Here is a 27,488-nt window from a genome sequence, read left to right on the forward strand (position 1 = left end):
ATCAAAGGCCATATAGTACAATCCCTTCATTTTACAGATTAAGACGCTAAGGCCAAGGAACGTCAAGTGACTTAACCAATGTCAAAGCTGCAGGAAGCAAAATCTATGCCCTCTTACTCCAGAGCTGGTATGTTTTTTCTACATGCTCTGCATACAAGTCTTCTCAATACTCTGAATTCTTCATATTACTTCTTAAAGTACAGTAATATGCCATTTATGTTCAGATATCACCATTTGTTCTGCCATTGCCCAGTTGATGAGCATATAGCTTCCTTCCAGTTCTTTGCTACTCCAGAAAGTACTGCTAAAAAGATCTGGATTTATATGTAATACCTTACCCTTTGTCTTTCTTTTCCTTGAGGAATATACCTAGTTGAGATTGAGTCAAAAGGTATGTATAATTTAGTGACTCTTTTGGTATAATTCAAAATTATTTTATGGAAAAAGTTGATAATTCTACTAACACTGCTTTGGTGTGCTTGTGTTCCCATACTCCTTCAGATGTTTTTATTTTTATTTTTTTCATCTTTACCAGTCTAATCAAATAGCATCATCTCATGGAATAAAGGATTCCTATTCCTGTTATCTGCTCTTCATGTGAGTTCCTCCCCACCCAACCTCACCACAAGAGATGGCAACTTCATCCTGTTTATGCTGCCCCTCCCCTGCAGTCTCACCTTGATCCCCATTCTACTTCACCTCCTGTCTCTCCAGTAGCATATAAACTTGAAGTTACCCAGGGTATGATTTCTCTACCCTTGGTACTGCACTCCAGGGAAGATTCTCCACTTCTTTTCCATCCCCCATGCCTCATACTTACCTTTGGCAGAGAAATTCCTTTGCATAACACTATGCCTTCTTTCAAGGTAGCAGGAAAAATAAACTATTCAAAAGAAATATGGTTTTCAAGAATTCTCTAAAGTATTAGATGCATCAATTATACATATAGAATTGTTGTTGTTAGCGTTCCTTATTATTGATCCATTGAAGTAGGTTCTCTTTGAATATCACACATGGTCTTAGCCTTAAGAGGCCAAGTAGCAATGTTAGCTTCTTTCTAATTAAAAAAAAATAAACCTGCATTTTTCCAAAAATGTTAGTACTTTTCACTAATTCAGACAAAACAGAGATTTAGAATGAACTAGTTAGATTTTATCGTATATCCAAAGAATGAAGGAAAAAGCAATAACCAGATTTATTAGAGGATTAAAAGTCAAAAGAAGCATACTAATGTTGAAATTAGTAAATTCCACAGATATCCTGCCCCAACCTGCACATACCATAATATTACTATATTCTGCCCACACATCTCCCAAGGTAACCAAGGCAAAGTATGAGTATACAGGGGTTGTAAAGTAAAATATTCCCCCATGCACTGAAAGTAAACTAAAACTAAATGTTATCTCATGGGGTCTTGAGCAAGATAAAGGAATAAGATTGGGAAATACCCACGATGCTTTCACCATTGGGAAATTCAATTGTTACACAACATAAATGTACCACTGAAGATAAGTGATCATCTGGTGATACAAGTGAAGAATAGTCAGAGAAAGCAATATTTTGGGAGTGATAAGAGAAGTGGTCTTAACTTCTTCATATAAGAATCACACTCCTGACAGGAAGCAGAGAGAGTAGTGAAACAAGTATTGATTTATACATCAGAAGACACCTGGGGTCTTCCTAGTTCTCTGTACTTCTTAAAACTAGTGAAAAAAATGATGAGGGCAAAGAACAGGGTTAGAGATCATAAGGCATAAGGAAAGATGGACTAATGAAAGATTATGACCAAAAAAGGGGATCTCAAAGTCCGTGAATAAAAAAATGGAACAGCTGTGGGTAATGACAACATGAAGGGCATGGACATCTCTGCAAGTAGTTGAGATAGAGTGGAGAAGTAGGTCATGAAGGAATTGAGTAGGTTGAGGAATTGGGAAGTTAGAGTGAGGGAGTATCAATATGCATGTTTAAGTCTCTGCCATGACATCAGGAGATGGGGAGTCAAGGATGACCATGAACTCATTAAGGAAGAGAAGAAGGAAGGAAAACATCCTGGAGGTTAGTAGATAATAGTCAGTAGGATCTGAATTTGTGACAAATTTGGATATCATGAACATAAAAGGAGGAGGGCTTTGTTAACCAAGGATGAGTGAGAGTCTTAAAGTAGTAATGGGGAAGGGGTAAGGAGTATTCTGACTATAATAAAAAAAAAATTTCACTCTGTGAGTTAGGAGGAAATTATAGAAAATGAAGGCAGAATTGGAAAGAGTATCAAGGAAAGTGGCATCAGTTAGAGGGTTTATGCCTCAACTAGGGCCTAAATATAGAAGGAATGAGAGAGGAATAGGTTTAAAATGGAAAGAAGTTTACTCATTACGGAACAGGCATACCAGAGAACATAGTGAAACAGGTGGGCAGATCTGGAGAGGGACATTTAGGGGTAGGGGGAAAGTTGAGCTGGGTGGTACAATGGATAGAGTGCTGGACCTGGAGTCAGGAAGACCTAAATTCTAATCCAGCCTTGCTATAAGTAAAGTGCAAGGGCTCATCCATGTGACCCAAGAGAGGAATTCATCAACAATGTCTTTCCTTAACCCCAGTTGTCTATTAAGGTGGGGTAGAGGAGTGAGTATGGTGTCAAAGGAGTTTCCTAAGCAGGATGATGGCAGAATCTAGCATTGCACCTAGAGAAAGGGGATTTCTGCCTGTAGGTATTATTAGCTATGTGACTCTGGGCAAGAAACTTAACCCTGTTTGCCTCAGTTTCCTATGAGCTGGAGAAGGAGATGGCAAACCCCTCCAGTATCTTTGCCAGGAAAACCCCAATGGGCTCACAAAGAGTGAGACATAATTAAAAATTACTGAACAACAAGGAAGATTGAGTGGGATAGGTATAAAGGAACTGAGGGAAAGAAATAAGGCTTGCATGTTGGCAGTAGTGAGTTCCAAATCAATGGGATGTATCAGGCACAGGAATATGGTCACTATCAAGGAGTGAGTACCAACATAGTATTAGTGGTTAAAGAGATATCTATTGAAAGAGGCACAAGATTAAACTGTACCTAATGGTACTTAGCACCTGGAAGAAAAATTGAAGTAAGAAAGGGTGACCGTTAAAGGGCATTGGAAGGGCTGGCCATAAACTTGGCCTATTCCACAGTTTCATCTGTCCTGAATATTAATTAAGTTGAATTCTAAAGCTACTGCTAACAGTAACCATCTGGCAATCCCTATATAACAGTGGAATATTAATATCAGAGGCCAAAGGAGAAAAGTCATCTGATTTCATTCTTCCTCTCCAACTATGCTTACAGTCCTCCCTTAATAGCACTGGCCAAGCCCTTTGGCTAGTTCCTAATTCTGACAAGCTAGAATTAAACCAAAGCCCCAGCACCATCAATATATGGATTTAGCATCCTAAAATGAAAAGAAAATTGCACTGAAAAATACAGCATGAAGCCACCCTTTTCCTCAAGCTCTGAACAGTCTGAGTAGTAACTCAGTTTAAGTAATACTAGCTTTAGTGCCATGGCAATTGCCTAAGAGTCCTTGTGAAGTAAACCTTGACATATTTCACCTCTCACTCACAAATGTTTGCTTATTGGAGCACACTGTTCCCTTTTTAGATTCATCTAGAAGCTAAGCAGCCATGAACTACAGCTGTCAAATGTGCTCAGTAATCCAAGTCTCTATCAAAAGAAAGAAAAGGAAAGAAAGAAAGGAAGAAAGAAAGAAGGAAGGAAGGAAGAAAGAAAGAAAGAAAGAGAAAGAAAGAAAGAAAGAAAGAAAGAAAAAAGAAAGAAAGAAAGAAGAAGAAGAAAGGAAGAAGGAGAAAGAAGGAAGAAAGAAGAAGAAGAAGAAAGAAGGAAGGAAGGAAGGAAGGAAGGAAGAAGGAAAAAAGGAAGGAAGGAAGGAAGGAAGGAAGGAAAGGAAGGAAGGAAAAGAAGGAAGGAAGGAAAAGAAAGAAGGCAGGAAAAAAGAAAGGAAGGAGAAAGAAAGAAACCAATCTTCTGTCATCTAACTAAATCATTTGGAGGGTTTTCCATGTGATGTCAAAAAAAAAAAAAGATGTCATCATCTTCCAACTTGGTGGAGAGCTGTCTTTGTTGTTCTTCCTTCAAGTGAAAAGCATGGTCCATTGCTATAAGAAAGTGCAAGGGTTCATCCATGTGACCCAAGAGAGGAATTCATGGTCAATGTCTTTCCTTAACCCCAGTTGTCTATTAAGGTGGGTAGAGGAGTGAATATGGTGTCAGGGGAGTTTCCTGAGCAGGATAATGGCAGAATCTAGCATTGTACCTAGAGAAAGGGGATTTCTGCCTGTAGGTATGCCTCAAGAGTAACCCCAAATTCAAAAATTCAGAGATTTGGGCTTCCAGAGAAAGGAGTTCCTGAGCAGCATACCTTTTTAATGAAAAAGAAACTTGCCCACATCCCCTCTAGAATTAGAAGAGCAGTAAAGGACTCTCACCATGAGAAAGAACAGATGGCTGATACTGTATTATTTGGAACATACAAGTGTGTTTGCCTTATGGGGGGGAGGGGAATGAAAAGTCCAAACCACAAGGCAGTACTATGAGTTTAGGAGAGGCCATGTAGGACACTGGAAGAGAGGGACTTCACTGGAATAGTAGGGTATTAGAACTTAAGATCTGCTCTCAGTGCTTTATGCATTTTCTTTACGTGTTGATGTGTTTATATGTCTTTGGCATTCTATGTACTCCATCAAAATCATATGCCATAACTTGTTCAGCCATTCTGCAATTGATGAGCATCCCCTCAATTTTTAATTCTTTGCCACCACAAAAAGAACTGCTTTAATATTTATGTACATATAGGTCCTTTTCCTTTTTCTTTGATCTTTTTGGGATAGAAGCCTAGTAGTGATTTTGCTGGTCCAGGGGTATGCACAGTTTTATAGCCCTTCAGGTATAGTTCCAAATTATTCTCCAGAATGGTTAGACCAGTTCATAATTCCATCAACAGTTCATTAGCATACCTATTTTTTTCCTCATTCCCTCTAGCGTTTGTCATTTCTGGTTCCTCAAAGTTATTTTAATTTGCATTTCTTTAAGCAATAGTGATACAGAGCATTTTTCATGACTATAGATAGCTTTGATTTCTTCTTCTGAAATCAGAAAATACTCATATCCTTTGGCCATTATGAGTTGGGGAATGGCTCTTATTTTTATAAAACGGACAAAGTTTTGAGAGAAATTATTATTAATAGCCAATTATTTGGTTGGGAGATCCAGAGATTCCCCCATTTTTTCTTAAGTCCTCATTTCAAGGGTCAGCTTCTGAAAGACAGGACTGATGATAGTAGATAGGATTAACTTTCTCCTCAGTCTAGGTATTACTACCCCACTCAATATTATGAGGAAATTAATCTAAGGTGAAACTCTAGCCCATTGTGTTCTATAGGGGCTTGGGTGGGTAATTTAGATCCTTACCATCTCTGGGCTGAGAACTCCCAAAGCTGCATGTGGATAGGCTCCAGACAGACCTTCACCAGCCCTCCACTCCAATGTTACTGCCTACCTCTTAAGTTTTCTTAGACCAGAGACATATCTCTCCCTGCCTTTTTGTTGGCTCTGCCACTCCAAAATTTGAGGTCTTATTTTAAAGTTGTTTAGAGGGGAATGTTGGGAGAGTTCAGCTGGGTAGCTGCCCCTAATCTGCCATATTGACTCCACCTCTCGGGCCCCAAAGACATAAAGTTCTACTTCTAAAGGTGCTAGTGGCCAAAGGCCTTAGTCATAGCCTTGATCAGCACTCTGAGATCTAAGGGGGGAGAAGAGTTCCCTATGTCATGAGATTGAGAACTTCAGCCCTTGCATTTGAATCATAGTGCCGTGTTTGTCAGGATACCATGTAGCTGCTGAGGATCCTAGTCCCAGACTTGGTTAGCAATTTATAGATTACAGTGGAATGGCAGAAGTCCTCCTGTTAAATCTCAAGGTACCCCAGCCAAGCATTGGAGTCTTGATCACAGTGTCATGCTCAACAGGATATCAGAGTGACTGCCTGGTTAAGTGATCCCTGTTCAGAACAATGGTCATGAGCTAGGGCGAGGAGATGCAGAGGTTCCTATCATTGGAGCATGTGGTTCAGTGACCTGACTCTTGCTCTCTACAGAAAGGACAGAAAGTAGAAGAAAGTCTGCCAAGGAACTTAGTCACAACTCTGGTCATCAGTTCATGGACTAAGGCAGGGTATCCATGGCCCTGGCTGGACCTGTTGTCATCTGTTTGGTTTGATTGGATTCTGCCAAGAAGGAACATTGTAAGAGGCTCTACTGGCAACACTGAGACACTTACTAACACTGACATTTGGTGGGTTCCAGAATCAGGCAATATAGCAACAGTCAAACCTAATCGGGGATAGGAAAGGAGGGGGTATGAAGGAGAGGAAGAAGGGCAGCACCCAGAGGAGTCCCACACAGGAGTTTAGATGATCCCTGGGAGGAAGGTCTCTGAAGATCAACCAGGATTGAGAGAGGATTAAGCAGTCTAGAAACTGTCAGTGATTGTTCTGCTACCTAGGGTTTCAGTGGGGTTGGGATTTCTTTCTAGGACAATCCCCTCCTTGACCATTTAGGTAGGAGTAGGACATTCCTCCTCAGTTGTGGGAGAAGGGTGTTTCTCCTTGACCTTAAAGGAGGATGAGGCATTTCTGAGTGACTCTAGGCCTTATCTCAGATACAGAGCAATAAACACCCTACCTTTAGAGTCACCTTGGCAGACTCATGTTTTGCAAGGGTGTTAACTTACCAAAGCACACAGTCAGGGAGGCCAAAGCATGGAGGCTGTGGTAAGGGGGTGGGGAGACAGCAAACCATCTAGTATGTTTTCACACCAAATTACATTAAAATTGTGTTATAAGTCAAAGTTGTAGGTTGGGCCCGGAGTAATAAGATAAAGCTTAGGATACATCAAAGAATCATCCAGTTTAAGAAACATCAAAGGATCATATAGAAAAATGTATTCTCACCACAATTCCCAAACAGATTATTAGTGAATGGTTAGAATAGGTAAGTATGATCACAAAATAATAGCATGGGTTCTTCAAGAGCAGGTCATGCAACCAAACAAGAAGCAGGGGCAATTACAAAAGATAAAATAGGTAATTTTGATCACATGAAACTGAAAAGCTTTTTCACAAACAAAATTAACATACCTGGGATAAGAAGGGAAGTGTTCAAATGGGGAAAAAATCTGTATCAAATTTCTCTGATAGAGGTTTGGTATTCAAAATGTATAAACAATTGATAAACATATAAAACTAATAGCCATTCCTCAATAGATAAATGGTAAAAAAAAACATGAACAAAAAAAATTGACAAATATTCACAACCATGTTGAAGAATGCTCTTAAATCACTAATAATAAGAGAAATATAAATCAAAACAACCCGAGGTTTTATCTCACACCATGAAATTGAAAAAAAAAAAAGACCCCCATAATGGCAATACTCAATGTTGTAGGGATTGTGTAATGATAGTTACACTAATACATTGTTGGTGGAACTGTCAAATGGCACAACCATTTTCCAAAGCAAGTTGGGACTATGTAAATAAAGTTACTAAAATATCCATACCCTTTGAACCAGAGACTCAATTACTAGATTTTTACCCCAAAAGAAGCCATTAATAAGAAGAAAGTACCTGTATACACAAAAATGTTTTTAGCAACAATTTTTGTGATAGCAATGGAAACAAAGTAGATACCTATCAACTGGGGAATGGCCAAACAAATTGTGGCACATGAATGTAATTTAATCACTCCTGGGCTATAAGAAATGATATATGTATATGAATATAAAGAAGCATGGAAAGATCTATTGAATTAATGCAGAGTGAAGTAAGCAGAGCCAAGGAAACAACCTATGCAGTGACTGCAACAATGTAAATGAAAAGAACAATGACATCAAAAAATCAAAAGTTGCAACAAAATTTTAAAGATCAAGCAGCGCTCAAAGATATATGAGAAGACATACCTTAATGGAGGTGAGAGATACAGAGGTAGTATATATTTCATGACTTTTTCAATATGTCAATCCACTATACTAGGTTTTTTTTTTCTCTCAAAAAACACTATTTGTTATATGGAGTGGCTCTATGGGAAGGAAGACTATTTGGGATGATTATAATGTAAGAAACAGTAGTCATCAATAAAAATTTGTTTTAAAAAAAAAGGATAGGTCATGCCAGACTGACTTTGTTTCCTTTTTTTTTTTTAAATGGGGGGTTGGGGAGGAAGGAGAGGTTCACCATGTAGGAAGGAAACAAACATTTATTTAGCATCTAGTATGTCCTGGACACCATACTAAGCATTTGACAAATATTTTCTCATTTATTTCTCACAACAACCTAGGAAGGTAGGTGCTATTAGTATTCCCCATTATTGGGGAAACTGAGATAGACAATTATTAGGTGGCTTGCCTAGGGTCACATATCTAGTAAATGTCTGAGGTCAGATTTGAACTCAGGTTTTCCTGACTCTATCCTCAGCACTCTCTGGATTGTATCATTTAGCTACCCATAGGGTATATGCTATAAATTTTCCAGAGCATTTGATGACATGTTTTATTCTATGCTTGTGGAGAAGTCGGAGTGATACAAACTAGATTATGGATTTAGAATTAATACAGACATTTTCAATGATAAGTTTAAAGGAGATTTCTGGTGGAGTACAGCTAATATTTTTGCTTGGCCTTATGCTGTTTAACATTTATCCCTGACATGGCTAAAGACATATACGGTATGATTATGAAATTTGCAGGTGACACAAATATGGGAGGGATAGTTAGACACTGAATAATAAAGTGAGGACTAGAATATTGGGCTGAATCTAACATAAAGCTCCCCATAGGGCTTAACTCCCACCTATGATCACAGGTTCAGTACCCAGAGTTCGAGGGGACTATCCTCAGGTGCAAGGTACTCTGTGGGACAACAGAGTTATAGCTCACAAGCCTCCCACCAGCATGTTACCTCTCTAATAGTCAGCCAGTCAATACAATTGCTCAAAACAAAAATCATGCAATCATAGATTTAGAACTGAAAGAGAACTCAGAACATCTTGTTTCATGAGCCATCTCATTTTGCAGATGAAGCAACTTGGGTCCAGGTATGGACTTATCCAAGGTCACACAAGTAAGTAAGTACCCAAGATAGGAACATGAGAACCAATTATACCTATAAACCTGGGGAGTACTTTTCCATATATCTATATATCTATATATCTATATCTATATCTATATCTATATCTATATCTATATCTATATCTATATCTATATATCTCTATCTCTATCTCTATCTCTATATCTATCTATCTATCTATATATATATATATATATATATATGCCATGTTAGTGGAAATAGTTGGTACAGAAGTGGAGTTCACTAATACAGAGGCCCACATGGCCCAACCAACTTAAACTTCCTATAAATCCTTATGCTGCTCCCAGCAAATGTATCATCTCTGCTGTGCAGGTACCCCACCTGCGTTCCATAGGCCCGTTTCTTTCCAGAACTTGATCATAACGGCCGGGGTTAACTCTCTCTCTCTCTCTCTCTCTCTCTCTCTCTCTCTCTCTCAACTCATAAAGCTCTCTCATACCTTGATTCACTAGGATTGCTCACTGCTGGTTGTGGTGTCTCCTGTTGGCTTTGCTGCAAGATGATGCTGCCAATCAGAAGAAGAAAAGAAAGAAAAAAAATACCTTACCTACAATCAAATAGGAGACAGTCTCTCTCAAGGAATGGGTTCTTCTTCCTTCATTGACTTTCTTCTCAACCATCAGAGGTCATATTCCTCAAAGTAGTCTCCTACATTGATTCTTTGACTCTCTGGACCTTCTCCTCACTAAGTGCGGCAACTTCTATTGGGTGAGTACTTCTGTTGCAAAATACCATGGCTTAGGGAAGGGATGGGAGAAGAGAAATCCTTCCACTGCAAGAGGCAAATTACAATTCCTTCTCAGAAGATGGCTTCCTTCTCTGCTTCCAGAAGTCACGCTCCTCAAAGATGCATCCTGCTTTAACTCTCAACTGACTTTCTAAAGAATGTGGCTCATTGTTTTAAAGGGCTGCCAGGAGTGATGGATTGTGGTGCAAAAGGGAAGGAGTTGTTCTTGAAGAGTGATGCCACACAGGGATATTGGTTAGCAAAGATTTCTTGCTACTCATAAGGATAGAATAACTGCCAATGGGGACTTATATCAGAGTGAATTCACCATTGTTTCACAATTCTACAAACAGCACATAGTCAGTGGCTAAGACATGCAGTGGAGTAAGCACTAGTCAAAGACCAAGAGCTATTCAAAGCTATATTTTAATTGCCAAGGAGGATCAAAGAGCCAGGAAACTTTCCTCTTACAGTGACACAGCATAAAAAGGGACAGGGAGAATGGAGGGTGGAGGGAAGGGAAAGGAAACAATGCCCAGTTTCTCAGTCAGTTAGACATTACACCAACATACATGTATCGTGGGGTCTGGACTGGGGCTGAACCAGGTTTCACTGGCTCCCATGGATTCTTGATCAGCAAAGGGCTAGCTGCCCTCAAGTTCCAGATTTTGATTGAGGAACATCTTAATAAAGGTATAATGGTTGGCTGTCCTTTTATTCCATCAAGTCTGACTAAAGATTTCCTTCATACCTTCTAAAATATTAATAGCGTTTAGACACTAGTGACTAGACATAACTTTGCACTTCATTTAAGGTCTTGAAACTGTGTTACTCTGTTATCCGGCCCCTGGTCTTCTGGGCTGGAGGGTGAAATCAATTGATTGGGGGTATTTTGATGAAATTCCATCCCACTCAACCACACTAAAAGCTAGAGTTTGAAAAAGTTATGTTTTACTATACAATGTGATGAAAGTAAAGTTTCAATGAAGAATTAAGAATGTCAAATGTTGGTGCTTCAATGGTGAATTGTGTAAAATATGTGATTGCTGCAAAAAGGAAAATATAGTGCACATTAAAAATTGTTAAGATGGCAGAAGTTAAGATTTCATGTATGTGAGTAAGTTTAATCATTTCACTTTGTCTCAGTTATTTCACACACCACTATAGGACAAAAAGTGGAAGTCTATATGGCAAATTTAGGTTTGATATAAGAAAAAACTTCTTGATTAGAATTACGCAGAAGTAGAATGTGCTATCTTAGGAACTAATAGAGTTCTCCTTACTGGAGGTCTTTGAGCAAAGGCTGGATTACGTCTTCTCAAATGTGTTGTGGAAGGGATTCATTTTCAGGTATGGTTTGGATTAGGAAGATTCTGATGTCCCTTCCAACTCTGGAGCCCTGTGATTCTGTACTGATTTCTACTGCCACCGGTGTGGTAGAAATATCATAGTATTCTGTTCCTCAATCTCCTAGGACTTTGGTCGTGCCAATGAGATTGGCAGAGGAGGCTAATATGGCTCATCAGCTAACCCTCCCCACCTTATAGTAGGAAGGAATAAAGCCAAGAAGGTGAGAGTACTTGGGAGGCAGCTATGATGAGATCATCAGCACAAGATTTAATCTACATAATTAGATACATGAGGTATATCAAGGAAAAAGATCCATTTGGGATGCAGAGAGAGTCTGCTTTTTCTTTTCTTCCTCCTTCCCCTTTTCCTTGCCCTCTTGAGAAGACAAATTTATGTCTTGGTCTAATATTTGAGGAAGCTGAGAGGGAGCTCACGTATTTCTGAAAAGTTTGTTTACCTTTTGTTTAAACATTTACTTTGCCCCTGTTGGCATTGAAAATATGTGTATATTATTCTGGAAACACAATTGAAAAGAGGTTGTTGGGTAGCATCCTAAGAGTGAGAAGAGAGAGATTTAAAACAGATATTTTGCCAGTGTGGTTTCTGGCTGGGTGTTCAGAGCTATAGAAGAGAATTAATGATTCACTCTGACAAGTCCTCCAGGGCCAAGATATTATTACACAGGGGCTCCTTGAAGCCAGAAATGTCAAACATACTGGCTGGCTGCATGAAGAGCCCCAAACACTCCTGACTGCAGTTTGAATTAGACTAAAAGATAATCAGGAAATATTTAACAAAATAAATAAAAGTACAAATAAAACTTAGATAATGTTAATATGTGGTTTTCTGAGTGAATATTTTGCAGGGATCCTTATGTGTGGCTGAGTAAATTTTGTTCCTATTTGAGTTTGACACCATTGTTCTATGCAATTAGTATTAGTGGCTGCTACAGCTAGCTGGGCTGAAATTGGAGTAGAAAATTTATTCCCAAGGAGAAGAGCTGAAAGAGTGGCTGAAGACAAAGACATACAGAAGGAAAACAGTAGCCTGCCCACAAAAGAGTGAAGAGTGAGAAAGAATGATTGGGAGCCCTGTCTATTTGCCAGCATAGCACGACACTACTGGCAGACTATGAAATGACCACAGGACTCCAGCTTCCCATGGACTGGTTCTCTCAGGAGTTTTATTTGTTGATCACCCTATCACTTAAAGTCTTCAAGTGAAGACTAGATGATTAATAATAACAACAACAACGACAATCAGCATTTATACAGCACTTTAAGGTTTGCAATGTGCTTTACAAATTTTATCTCATTTGTTCCTCACAACAGCTTTGGGGGGTAGATGGTATTATTAGCCCCATTTTACAGATGAGGAGACTGAGGCAGACAGGGGTTAAGTGATTAGCCCAGGGTTATATAGCTAGTAAGTGTCTGAGGCTGGATATGAGCTCAAATTTTCTTGACTCCAGGTCTGGTCCTCTAGGCACTGAACATTTGTCAAGAATATTATAGAAAGGATTGTTTCTTAAGTCCAGGTTGGACTAGATGACTTCTGTGGTCCTTTTAATTCTCAAGTTCTACAATTCTATGGGATCCCATAGCATTCAGCAACAACTTCTTTCCACAATGACTTAGCTTGGTGCCTTTCCATCCAGCTTTCTCTTAGTTTTGATTCCTGGGCTTTCTGCCTTCATTTATGCTGTAAAGCTTGGTCTGTTGCCTTAGGTACTCTGTTCAACCTCAGCTCTTGTTTGTTTTATGTTTCTAACTGCTTCCTTCTATTTAATTTTCCCATCATTTCCCCCACTATGTAGGTACTCTCACTACGATCTCCTGTTTCGAAATCATTGGCCTTGGACTTGCTTATCACAGGGAATTCTTTTGGAACTCTTACATGAGTCTTGGCTGCTATCCATTAACTTTGATTTCACTGCTGCACTTTGGCAGGATCCTAACAAGTATGATGTATCCTAAATGGGATGATTCAAAGAAGAATCTCTCTGGCTCTTTCTTCCTATAATTCAATCCCCAGTTTAAAGAAGAATTTTAGCCTGCCCTAAGAAATAGCTGCATAAAGAGTTCCGCAGCCTCTGTTGCGGAGGGTAGGGGGGAAAGGAGGTCAGAGAGGTGTTTACAGAGCTACTCTGCTATGAGAGGTGGCAAAGCCTTCTAATTCTCTCCAATAGAGGAAATGTGGTAGAGAGGCAAAGAGAGCACTGGAGGCAAGACATCTGGATTAGCTTCTCTGCTTCCTAGCTATGCGACCCCAGCTAATTCAGTTAACCCCTCTGGGCCTCAGATTCTTCATCTATAAAATGGGATAAAATTAGTTTTCTACCTAACTTAGGCTTTTTTGTGAAGAAAACACTTTGAAAACATTAGAGCACTATAGAAATTTCTCTTCCTTCCTGCCCTCTCATTCCCTTTACCACAGTAGTAAAAAGTGGAAATACATACGAAATGACCCAAAGGGAGTTATTCTGTACTAGATGTCTTCAGGGTTCTCCCCTGTCACCTAGAGTCAGATAAAACATTTCCTACTATGGAAGGATCTTTGAGTTCTGAGGTCATTCTAAGTCCTATCAGCCTGCCCCAAGAAAAGACGGTAGCAGTTTACAGTGAGTTGGCTGTGCTATGTAATCCAGTCTATAAAGAAAGAACACCTCTAGGGGCAAACAGGCAGCCTCTGAAAGGCAGTCAAAGCTGCAGCAGCCAAACTGGGGAGACATCTGCAGAACTGTAAAGACCTAGAGGAGGCAAGGCTAATGCCATATCTAGAAGACAGAATATTTCTGAGACATAGAGACACCAGTTTCAAAATATGAGAGATGTTTACAACAATAGCAAAAAGGGGTCCAACAAAATCTCCTCTTGAGAATGTGTGCACAGGATGTCCTGGGTCCCTTAAAGCCTGGACTAGCAGGAGAGAAACATGTCACTGCTGTGTTACTGCTTAAAATGGAAATGGGGTCCTTCAACCCAACCTTCAACTGAGTAAAGTGACCTTTAGATACCAGTAAGTCTCAGTTTTGTATCTGGATATTTGAATGAGTTGATTCAACCCATTCAAATATCCAGACACAAAACTGAGACTTAACTGGTATCTAAAGATTATTTCACTTAGTTCTCATAGGCAATAAAGAAGGCACTGGTTGCCATAAAACCTCATTTCTGTTGGGTTATACACATAACTTCACTGCTCTGATATAAGTTCCCTAGCTCCTTGGAAGTCCACTGCTCTCACCTGTGCCCATGGAGAAATCCCATCTTCCCTCCCTTTTTTCCGCCCTCCTCCCCTCCCAAGAAGCTGGGCAACAGAGTATAACTGTGCCCTTTCTTCTCTGAGTCTGTGCTCCCTGCTCAGCAGAATCAAAGTTTCTCAACCTAACTCTTACCCCAGGATAATGTCAAGAAAGCCAAGGTAGGAAAGAATTTCAAGAAGGAGGATAGCACTGCAAAGAGGGCCAAGAAAGGTGAGAACAGATGAGGAAACTTTCAGGAAGTCATAAGATGGAAGACTGGCTTTCTTTACAAGGTAAATTGGTGATTAACACATGAGAAACCATATTTTGGTTTCTTCACTATTATGCCATGTATAAATCACCACATCTCTCTGAGCTATAAATTCTCTAATTTGGCACCACATAATGACATTTGTAATAATTTTATCTGGCTTCTATGCATATCATTGAAAAAAATTAAGTGTTTGGGGATTCCCAAAAAGTCAGTAATAAAAACAAGTCTTAACTATATGATTCTCTGAGAGGTACAATAGTGGAAGGCATGCCAGACATGGAGCCAGAAAGACTAGGTTCAAATCATCCCTTGAATACTTAATAGCTGGGAGGCTTTTTGGCAAATTATTTAACTGTCAAGTTCCCCAACTGTAAAAGGGGGATAATAATAGCTGCACCACTTACCCTGAAGGGTTTTATGAGGAAGATACTAACTAAATATGAGTTGTTATTTCTTTTTTTTTTTGAGTTGTTATTTCTAATGCTTCTAATCATATCCCTAATACAGATCACACCTCACTTCCAGTGACTCAAAGAGCTTTCAGATATAAAACTTTTTTGTTTTCCCTTTTTGGTGAGGAAATCAGGGTTAAGTGACTTGCCCAGAGTCACACAGCCAGTAAGTGTCAAGTGTCTTAAGCTGGATTTGAACTCAGGTCCTCCTGACTCCAAGGCCAGAGCTCTATCCACTGTGCCACCTAGCTGCCCCTTCAGATATAAAACATTAAAACTTTGTTTTTATTTCATAGATTTCAGTGTCACATCAAATTATAAGCAACAAACATCCTCTAAGCCTAATATTCTCACAACTTTCCTTAAAAGAAAGCTGATCAATAAAACTTTAAATGGAAAATGGTGGGAGAGGGAGAAAAATACTGAGATCAATTTGATGTCATACATTGTGGAGAACCATATCTATGTTATAGAAAGAACCTAAAGCAAAATTCAGGAGCAATACCTATGACCTCATATTTCTATATACCAAAGTGCAGTGTATGGTTAATAAAGAAATTTAACTTGAGATTTTAATCCAAGGAAGTAAATACAGCCTCATGGATAGGTAGCACTGAGGACTGAAGAGATTGGACTCATAACTAGAAAATAGCAATGAAGACAGCTTAATTTGTTGAAATGAAATACGTCTGACAAGAAGGTTATCAGAGCAGTACGCTATGTCAAGACCATAGAGCAATGGGCATGGAATCAGGAAGACTTATTTTCCTGTGTTCAAATCTGGCCTCAGACACTTACTAGCTGTGTGACCCTGAGCAAGTCATTTAACCCTGTTTGCCTCTGTTTCCTCATCTGTAAAATGAGCTGGAGAAGAAAATGGCAAGCCACTCCAATAACTTTGCCAAGAAAATCCCAAATTGGGGTCACAAAGAGTCAGACACAACTGAAAAAAGACTGAACAACAATAACAAATGTAGAACAGGCTTAGGGTCTCCAGCAATGTGCCAGAAGCCTCACTCCACTAAAAGCAGAACAACCTTTTAAATATAAATTTTATTTTTAGAGGTAGTTAAGCACAGGAGAGTTTTTTTTTCCAATCAGAAAGACTTCATATAAGATCTTCCTCTGATGTCACAGAGGACAGAAATAAGACCTGGAGTTAGGAATCTGAGTTCTAATCCTACCTCAGACCCTTACTAGCTGTGCGACTCATTTAACCTCTCTCTGACTCATCTGTAAAATGAGGATGATTACCCACCTCCTGTTGTGAGGATAAAATGAACCATTTATTAAGAACTTCGTAAACCTTAAAGTGGTGGTGGTGGTACTAGTAGTAGTAGTAGTAGTACTGTTATCTAGCTATTATTATTATTATTATTATTATTATTATTATTATTATTATTATTATTATTATAGCACGGTGGGTAGAGCAGTGGGCCAGGGGTCAGGAACACCTGAATTGAAATCTGGCCTCAGACACTTATCAGCTGTGTAACCTTGGGTAAGTCACTTAACACTATTTGCCTACGTTTCCTCTACTATAAAATGAGAGTATAATAGCACCTCTGTCCCAGGGCTGTTGTGAGGATCAAATGAGATATTTGTAAGACGTTAGCATAGTATCTGGCATAATCAGGTACTTAATTAATGCTTGTTTCCTTCCTTTCTTTGTGTCCTCAGTACTTAATACAGTGCCTAGCATATAACAAACACTTAAATACTTGCTGAAAGTGTCACTGATAAAGGCCTCATTTCACAAATATATAGAGAACTGAGTCAAATTGATAAACATAAGAGCCATTCTCCAGTTGATAAATGGTCAAGAGATATGAACAGGAAGTTTTCAGATAAAGTAATCAAAGCTATCTATAGTTCACATTTTCAAACAAATGTTTGAAATCACTATTGATTAGAGAAATGCAAATTAAAACAATTCTGAGGTATCACCTCACACCTATCAGATTGGCTAATACAACAGAAAAGAAAAATGACAAATATTGGAGGGGATGTGGGAAAATTGAGACACTGTTGGTGGAGTTGTGAACTGATCTGATCGTTCTGGAGAGTAATTTGGAGCTATGCTTAAAAGGCTATAAAACCATACATACCTTTTGACCCAGCAAGGCTGTTACTAGATCTGTATCCCAAAGAGATAAAAAAAAAAACAAGAAGGAAAAGGACTTGTGTATACAAAAATATTTATAGCAGCTCTTCTCTGGTGGCAAAGAATTGGACATAGGGGGGATGCCCATCAATTGAGAAATGGCTGAATGAGTTGTGGTGTATGATTGTGATGGAATACTATTGTGCTATAAGAAATGAACAGCAGGATGATCTCAGAAAAATCTGGAAAGACTTATATGAACTGAAGCAAAGTGAAGTAAGCAGAACCAGGAGAACGTTGCACACAGTAACAGCAATATTGTAAGGATGAGCAATTGTGAATGACTTAACTATTCTCAGCAATACAATGATCCAAGAGAATTCTGAAGGACTTATCGAGTGATGGAGTCTGAGTGCATATTGAAGCAAACTTTTATTTATTTTTCTTGGGTTTTTTTGGTCTGTGTTTTCTTTCACAACATAACTAACATGGAAATATGTTTTGCATGATTGCAGCTGTACAATGTATTTCAAATTGCTTGCCTTCTCAATTAAAGGGTAAGGGAGAGAGGGAAAGAATTTGGAACTCAAAATTTTAAAACAGGAATGTCAAAAATTGTTTTTGCGTGTAATTGGGGGAAATAAAATGCTAAATAAATATTTTTTTAAAAAAAATAAATAAATACTTGCTGACAACTGACTGAATATGAGTTGCAGAATGATCACTGATCTTCTTTGGTAAAGGTAGTTTCCTCACCAGGTGGATTTACACTTGTGAAATCTTTGCTGTGAACTAAAATTTTATTTTTAAGTACAGGTGCAAGTGTAGGTACAGGAACAGTATGGGCACTAAATATATGTAAACAAAACAATTTCATCAGCATTGGTGAAGGGCAGGAAAAGGAAGGAATAAGCAATTACATAGCACCTGCTATGTGCCAGGCACTGTGCTCAGCCTTTTACAAAGCTCACCTCATTCGATAACAACAACCCTACGAAGTAGGTACTGTTATTATACTCATTTTACCATTGATGACACTGAGGCAAACCAAGTTTAAGTGACTTGTCCAGGGTTCTACAGCCTAGTAAGCATCTGAGGTCAAATTTGAACTCAGGTCTTCCTGACTCCAGACCCAGCACTCTATCCACTGCACAGTTCGGATGCCAAAATACAACAGTTTTCCTGACCAGGAATCTAGCTCAGGTATTCAGAGGTTCAAAGCTGAGTTCTAATCATGGAACCACCAAGTAAAGAGGTTCCTCATAGGAAGTTCCCTAAACAATGAAATTGTAAGTCTGGACCACTCCCTCCCCAAAAAATCTAGCCTATTTCACTGATATATACATACATATATACATATATATATACATATATATATATACATATATATATATATATATATATATATATATATATATATATATATATATACTTTTAATCTAATGACAAATAATTTAGACACTTTTAAAGCATAATTTGGAATCTGGGGTTGAAAACACAGGGAATTTAGGAGGGAACATGTAGTGAAGGAATGTAGGACAGTAGATTTAGAACACATGTTTAAGAAGTTTGGCAGTGAAAGTAGAAAAATAAGAAAGTAACAAGAGGGGTAACCACAGGGCCAAGGAATGCTTTTCAAGCTAGGTTGGGCCTAAGTATGTTTGTACGTTTGAAGGAAGAGATGGAGAGGCTAGCTGTGGGGAGCTGGGCTCCTCAGGAGTCAGGAAGTGATGGGATCAGAGGCACAGATGGAGAGGTTAACTTTAGAGACAGGGAAGCTTGGACTTCCTCTGGGGCAGAAGGTCAGGATACAAAGATAAACAAAGGAGAGAGTCATCCAGTGAAGTTTTGTTCAGGAAGAATACTTTAAGAGTTCAGTAGTCTGTGGCCTAGGACATTCATCCCCATCTCCCTATGGTGCTGAAGGACAGTCCAAATGCCTACAGTGTGGATTATTGCATTCATGCAGCATGTTGGGAAACAAGGAAGACATCACATTGCACATTTTGCATTCCCAGAACTCAGTGTGCATTGCAAAAAAGAGCACTGGGAGATGTCAGTGAAAATGGCAACAGGAAAGGTTATAGAGGAGGCCTCCTCTTTCACAAATAATCCAGTAAAGATCTAAGAAAGGGAACCAGGTTTAATAATGATCAAGGAATCTAAATTGAAACAACTGTAAATGCCTTGATCCAGCCAAGGGCTACACAAAAAGCCACGTCAATAAGCATTTATTAAATGGCATTTATTATGTGTCAGGCATTGTACTTAGCTCTGGGGAATACAAAGAAAGGCAAAAACCATCCCTCCTCTGGGGGAGCTCCTAATCTAGTGGGGGAGACAGCATGCAAACAGTTATGTCCAAGCAAGATACAAACAGGATAAATTAGAGATAATCCCAGGGGGAAGACACCAGCATTAAGGGGGATTGGGAAAGGCTTCTTGCAGAAGGAGGGTTTTTAGCTGAGAGCTGAAGGAAGCCAAGAGGCAGAATTGAAGAGATAGTGAATTTCAGATACAGGAAACAGCTAGTGAAAATGTACAGTGTTGGGAGATGGAGTATCACACGCAAAGAATAGCAAGGAGAATGGTGTCCCTGGATTGTAGCATGTGGAAAGGAGTGAGGTGTGAAAAGACTGCCCAGGTAAAGGGGGCTAGGTTGTAACAGACTTCAAAAGCCAAACAGAGGATTTTGTTTCAAATCCTAAAGGAAATGGGGAGCCACTGGTTTATTGAATTGGGAGGACTGATGACACAACCAGACCTGCACTTTAGGAAGATCAGTTTGACAGCTGAGTGGAAGATGGACTGAAGTAGGGAGAAACTCAAAGCAGGGACACCAACCAGCAGACTGTCCTGGCTTAAGGTAATGAGGGTCTGTACCAGGGTGGTGGCAATGTCAGAGGAGACAAGCAAGGCTATATCAGAGATATTGCAAAGTCATGATCAACAGAACTTTGCAACTGATCAGATACGGGGGAGAGCCAAAAGCCTGTGACATTTGGAGATGGACCCCACCACAGAAACCAGTATGAGCACAGGTAAATATTCTGGAAGCCTGCTAGCACTCTAAGCAGGGATGTTCCAGGGTCACTAGAAGACTGTAGTGCTTGGATCCCAGGAAGTTAGAAGCACAGAGTGCTCTAAAGAATATGCTGGGGTGAGAAGGAGAGAGGAAAAAGCAGTAGCCAGGAACCCTCTCCAAAATGAAGGAATCAGGAAAAAATCATCAATGGGAAAAGGGGGCCAGCATAGCAGATGGATGCTCCAGTTTGAAAAGGCCTAAATGGAGGTTCCAGGACAAGGAGGTACCAGGTGCTGAGAGAAGATCCAGGCTAAGGCATGGTGGCAAAATCCAAAAAGTCAGAAGCACAGCCGACAGGGTAATGAAGGTCTGCTGGCCTGGACTCTCCCCCCAAAATGGAGACCCTGAGAAGAAGTCGCCAGGAGAAGGGAGCCAGCATAGTGGAGGGATGTTCCAGGTTAAGAAGTTCACAGAAGTCAGTAGATGTTCCAGAGTGAGGAAGCCCCAGGCACTGAGGAAGACAGCAATGAGATCCTCTGAAAATGAGGTAAGGATCAAGTAGAGTCTGATCAACCCACCCAAAGTCTGGAAAGGGGAGAAACCAGAGCCTGCACAAAATACCAAACCAGGACATGAGGCTGAAGAGAGAAGTAAATTAAAGAAAACACTAAACACATTGCAGAAGTAAGATCAAGAAATGCCCAAGAAAATCACCCAAAGGAAAAAAATAGCTACAAACCTACAAGGAAAACCTTAGAGAGAAGAGGGGAAAAAAATAACCTGGCCACAAAGACTACAAAAGAAGCTGGTTGAAATTAAGAAAAAGATAAAAGATGAGTTAAGAACTCTAGAGGAAAACATTGAAAACATGCTGAATAACTGAAAACAGAAGGCTGTAAACCTGACCCAAACAGTAGTCTCCATGAAAATTAGAATGGAACAAACAAAATGACTCTGGAAGATATTGAGAACACAACTGATTGTTTTAATCAAAATTTTGGGAAAAAAATGCAAAAAATATAAGGTATCTACAATACTAACAAATTCAACTGACCTGGAAAATAGATCATAGAGAGATCACTTAAAAATTATCAGACTCTTTGAAAAGCAAGATCAAACAAAAAACCTTGATACCATGTTTCAATAAATCATAAATGAAAAGTTTCCAGATTTATTACAACCAGAGGGCAGAGTGAAAATAGGAAGAATGAAAGAAAGAAAGAAAGAAAGAAAGAAAGAAAGAAAGAAAGAAAGAAAAGAAGAAAAAACTACATATATATATATATATATATATATATATATATATATACGCATATTAGTCATCTCCTAAAAGACACCCAAATCAAAAACTCTGAGCAATGTCATAGCTACAACCCAGAGCTTCCAACTCAATGAAAAAAAAAATGCAACACAATGATCTAAGGATATGAACAGGCAGTCCTCAAGAGAAGAAACCCAGGCCATCTATAGCCATATGAGAAAAAATAAAAGCTCCAAATCATTAGTAACTAGGGAAACGCAAATTAAAACAATTTTGAGGTTCTGCGTTACACTCATCAGATTGGCAAAAATGGCAAAAAAAAAAAAAGAAAAGAAAATGACAAATGTTGAAGGGTTGTAGGAAAGCAGGCAAATTGATGTCTTTTTGGTGGTCATGAATCAATCTGACTATTCTGGAAAGCAAGTTGGAATCATATGCCAGAAGTTATCAAATACTGCTTTGATCCAGCTATACCAATAAGCTTTTATACAACAAAGGATCAAAGAAAGAAGGAAAGATTCTCTACGTTAATATATCTGTATGTACATATACATATACATATATTTATTCATTCATTCACTTATTTGTAGCAGCTTTCTGTGGTGGGAAAAACCTAGAAATGAAGACCATACATCATTTGGGAAGTGGTTGAAGAAATTGCAACATATGAATGTAATACAATGTTTGCTGTAAGAAATAAAGTAGATGATTTTTCAGAGACATCAAGACTTGTACAAATTGATGCAGAGTGAAGTGAGCAGAACCTGAGAATGTCATACTATGATATCAATATTACAAAAATGAATAATTTTGAAAATTTTAAAGTGGTAAAGAATGAAATGAATGGATTAATGAGAATAGTTTATATAATAGCAACACAGTAAAAACAAATGTTGGAAAACTATAAAAACTCTGATTAATCCAATGACCACCTATGATTCCAGAGGAGCCATGATGAAACATGCTATTCATTACAGACAGCTGATGGACTCAGAGTACAGAATAGATATATATTTTTTGGACATAGCCAATGAAGAAATTTACTTTGCTTGACTATGCATACTTATTACAAGGATTTTGTTTCTCCCACTTTTCTTCCCAATGCCTGAAATGCCCATCATTAGATTGGGTCAAGATTTGGTCAAGACATCAACCCTGGGAAGCTCATGTTAAGATGTAAACACCATCTCAAAGCTATCGTGAAGCAGAGAACTAGGCAGCAAAGGAATGGGACACAATTTTGTAATCAAGGAAGGGGAAGAAGTGAGGCTCAAAGCATGAGGATGCTACTTGAGGAGGTAAGTTCTAAATAGGATACTAATGTGAGGCCTTCGGCAGACCAGGCTCAGCATGGGGAAAGGGGAGAAAGAATGCTACCAATGTTAGTGCTATAGCGACAAAGCCCTGAAGACAAACTTTTATTGTTTCATAATTTATGTCGTAGGCAAGAAATATACAGGTTTCCCAGCCTCAGACACTTGACAGTTACTAGTTGTGTGACCTTGGGCAAGTCACTTAATCCCAATTGCCTCACAAAAAAAAAAGAAATATACAGGGTTCCTTCTTTTGTCATCAGTGGGTCTCTAAACTTAGAAATGTTCCTAATTTTCCTGAATTTAACAACTCTGAGGGACTTCGTAATGGTTGTAGTCCTTTGTGCTCAAGGAGGATCAAACTGACATCACTATGTTGGGGTCAGGGTGCTGTGTGTTTGACTGTGGCTGATCAGACCAATTCAAGCTCAGTAGGCTCCACCACAGGTCAGGCACAAACAGTCCACATGAACATTTGGAGTAGAGCTGTCTCTAAACTTGTATATCACACCTCTCTTTTGAGCTACTGCAATTCTGCTTTGCTCACAGAGCACGGCACCTTCTTTGATGAGGGCACACCATGCTGGGAGGCCATCCCATGTTTCACATCCATTCCAAAGTTCTTCAGAGAGACCTTAAGAGTGTCCTTGTATTGCTTCTTTTGACTTTTGTGTAAGTGCTTGCCTTGTGAGTTAGTTTCCATAAAGTTTTTTTTTAATGGTATCAGATACTCTTTCTTTTTGTATTTGCTAGTGTAGTGGAGGGCCATCCTATTGACCATGAAAGACTACTTTCCTGGTTCTGGGTATCCACGTGGATGCCTTTTTTTTTTTTTTGGCAGGGGCGTAGAGGGATAACTGGTGCTGTCTCTGGCCATCATTGAAGATCATATAATTTGAGATGGTAAGGAATTGTCTTACTAATGGAGTCAGAAAAACTGATGACCAAGTTCTTGTACAAAAGAAAATTATCTACTCCCTATCTCTCTTCCTTTCTGGCTTTATATCATGAAAGACTGTTGTAAGCTTTTTCTTAAGAGCTAGGTGGGTACCCCATTCCTTTACCCCAGAAGACATGGCAGTAAAAGCACATATGCTTTTTGGGCAAATCTGAGCTTATTGAGGTTTTTTTGCAAATCTATTTATTTATTTAATTATTTTTGCTGAGGCAATCAGGGTTAAGTGACTTGCCCAGGGTCACACTGCTAGTATGTGTCAAGTGTCTGAAGCTGGATTTGAACTCAGGTTTTCCTGACTCTAAGACCAGAGCTCTACCCACTGCGCCACCTAGCTGCCCCTGCATATGTTCTTTAGGCAAACAAATAGCTATCCCCAGATAGACTTGTTCAGGATTAGAGGTGACCCTATAAGTTCAAGAAACGTTTGACCTCTTGGGTCTCATTTGGTCAGAACTGAATGGTGGCAAGGGAAGATTCCCTGGCTACTACTCCAGAGCTCTTGGAGAAAACAGCCACTAATAAGAGGATTGGTCCCAGCTTTGCCACCCTACCAGCAGACATTTACAAGGAGTTATTTGAAATTGCAGAGCCAAGGTGAAATAGAAAATGCCTAACTAGCAGTTCCCAAGCTGCTTTCTGTTTTGATAAGGTGTAAGTCTCAGCCACCCAGCAAGACTGTAAAAGTAGTTTAAAATGATTACTGAACACTGTTTTAAGTTTATTTTTATCAGATGTATGCTCATAAGTGCCCAGGTTTCACAATTATTTTGTGTGAACCTATTTAATATTGTACAGTGAGGAAGATTTTCTACTCTGCCTTTTTGGGTAGGCCCTGCATGTGAACTAATAAGTGAAATCATCCCCAGGGCACCGTGAGGACTGAATGAGTCAGAATGTGAGAACAGGAACCTCATCTCCTCTCCTTAGAGGCAAACTTCCTCAAGCTGGAACTTGATCAGACCATAGGCCCAATAGCAGAATAAGAAGTAGATTCAGTATTCCCCAGAATCTGTAGTGACCCAGGAGTGGTTCCTCAAAGTTAGACTTGAATTTTAACTTAATTGTCTAAGTATAGCAGAAAAGATTCTTATTACCTTTTACTCATTGGAAGCATTGTGGTTGTGGATTTAGAGTGAAAGAACATGAATTCAAATTTTATTAATTATTGATTAGAGAAATGTAAATTAAAACAACCTTGGGATATCATTTTACATCTGTCAGACTGGCTAAAATGATTGAAGGAGAAAGCAACAAATGTTGGAAGGGATGTGGAAAAACTGGGAGTTTAAGTCATTGTTGGTGGAATTACAAATTGATCCAACCATTTTTTAGAGCAATCTGAAATTATGCTCAAAAAGTTATTAAACTTTGACCCAGCAATACCACTACTAAGTCTATTTCCAAAGATGATTAGGGGAAAAGTAAAAGAACCTATATGCTCTGAAATGTTTATAGTAGCCCTCTTTGTAGTGGCAAAGAACTGGAAATTTTCAAGATGTCCGTCACTTAGGGAATGGCTGAACAAGATGTGGTATGTGATTGTGAGGGAATACTATGTACTATGAGAAATGATGAACTCAATGATCTTAGAAAAACATGGAAAGACTTGCACAAAATAATGAAGAGCAAAGTGAGCAGAACCAAGAGAACATTATATCTAGTATAGCAATATTTGTTTAAAGAATGGCTTTGAACAAATTAATCATTTTGAATATTGTAAATACTCAAATGAACCATAAAGTGCATATGAAGAAAGAAGCTATCTGCATCCAGAGAAGAATGATAAATAGGAGTATGTATAGAATAATTTTACATATGTATATTTATTTGCATCTAGTGGTAGCCATGGCGGGGGGGGAGGAAATGAAAAAAGGGGAAAAAAAATTACATGATAACTTTATCATATATTTAAATGGAATAGCAAGTTGTACATAATAGATTTGTACTTTTGTGTGCAATCATCTTTTTTATTATACTATGTTATGGAATTACTTATTTTATTCCATAAATTAAAAATATTTCCATTAAAAAATTTCATAAATTAAAAACATTTTGATTTATGATATAAATGTTAAGAAAGAAAAAAATTCTAGTTCTGCCACTTATCACCTAGATGACTTGAGGCTGAGCCATCACCAGTCATCTTAACTTACATCTTGCTGCTGAACTCTGATGGCTCTGGAGGAGAGCGTGAGGTGGATGATTTTACCCAGCTCTGCCTCACTTAAATCCAATTCACTCATAAGCTAAGGCATCACCCTCATGATGTCACTGGTCCCTTTAGAGAATGAAAGATGAACAACAACAAATTACTTTGGGTAAGACATGACCTCTAAGCCTCAATTTGCTCATCTGTAAAATAAGGGGGTTAGACTGGATGATTTCCAATGCCACTTCTGGCTTAGAGCTATGATCCTAGATGTAACTGCATGGTGAAAAGAGTACTGAATTGAAATTCAGAAGACTTGGCTCTAGTCCAAGCCCTACTGCTAATTATCTATATGACCTTGGGCTAGTTACTTTTCCTCTTTAGGTATTCATTGACTTGTTCATTTATCAATAACCAACAGCTAAGTAGTGCAGTGGATAGAGTGCTGGGCCTAAAGCCAGGAAGACTCACTTCCATGAGTTCAAATCTGGCCTCAGGTACTTCCTAGCTGTGTGACCCTGGGCAGGTCACTTAACCCTGTTTGCCTCAGTTTCCTCATCTGTAAAATGAGCTGGAGAAGGAAATGGCAAACCCTCCAGTATCTTTACCAAGACAACCCCAAGTGAGGTCATGAAGAGTCAGACAGGACTGACAACAAATTTACTAAGAGGCTACTATGTGTAAAGCACTGAGCTAGTCACTGGAGAAAGAAACAAAAATAATAAATATATGGTCTCTACTCTCACGGAACTCAGAACCTAAGCGTGCGTGCGCGCACACACACACACACACACACACACACACAATTTTCCAAAACCAGAATTGAAAAAGATAAAATCATAAGAGAGTTATAAAGTATTATGTGAGGTCAAGTTTCCAACAAGAGAGATCAGAGAATTTTTCCTAGAGGAGCCTATGACCTGGGTCTCGAAGGATCAATCAATCAACAAGGATTTATTTAGTACCTACTATGTGCTGAGAACTGTACTAGACACCAGGGATACGTGAACAGATAGTCACATACTCACAATAGCTTACCAGAAGGCAATGACGAGGAGTATAAATTTCCTCATCTGTAGAATGATGGGATTGAACTCAATGTTCTCTAGGGCCTTTTTTCAACTCCAAAATTATTTTAATATTCCTCAAAGAATCTATTAAATGCCTTTTATCTGAACAGCACTTTTTTTTTTACTTTTTAAAGCACTTTTTATGTTTTCCTTATTCACTCTTCATAATAGCTTTGTGAAGTAATCCCCCCATTTTATAGATTTTTTTTTTTTAAAAAAAGGCACAGGGAAGATAGTTACCCAAAATCACATGGCTAGTGATTAGCATACCTGGGGCCAGACCTATTTCCTTATTTCTTTGGCTCACTGGTCTGTCGCTAACCACACTAAGCCAGGCAGATTTAGGGTCTGCTGAGTGGTAGGCTCTACTTATTCTAACT

This window comes from Phascolarctos cinereus, unplaced genomic scaffold (assembly GCF_003287225.1).
Source record: "Phascolarctos cinereus isolate Bilbo 61053 unplaced genomic scaffold, phaCin_HiC Scaffold_4;HRSCAF=312, whole genome shotgun sequence".
Taxonomy (NCBI): Eukaryota; Metazoa; Chordata; class Mammalia; order Diprotodontia; family Phascolarctidae; genus Phascolarctos; species Phascolarctos cinereus.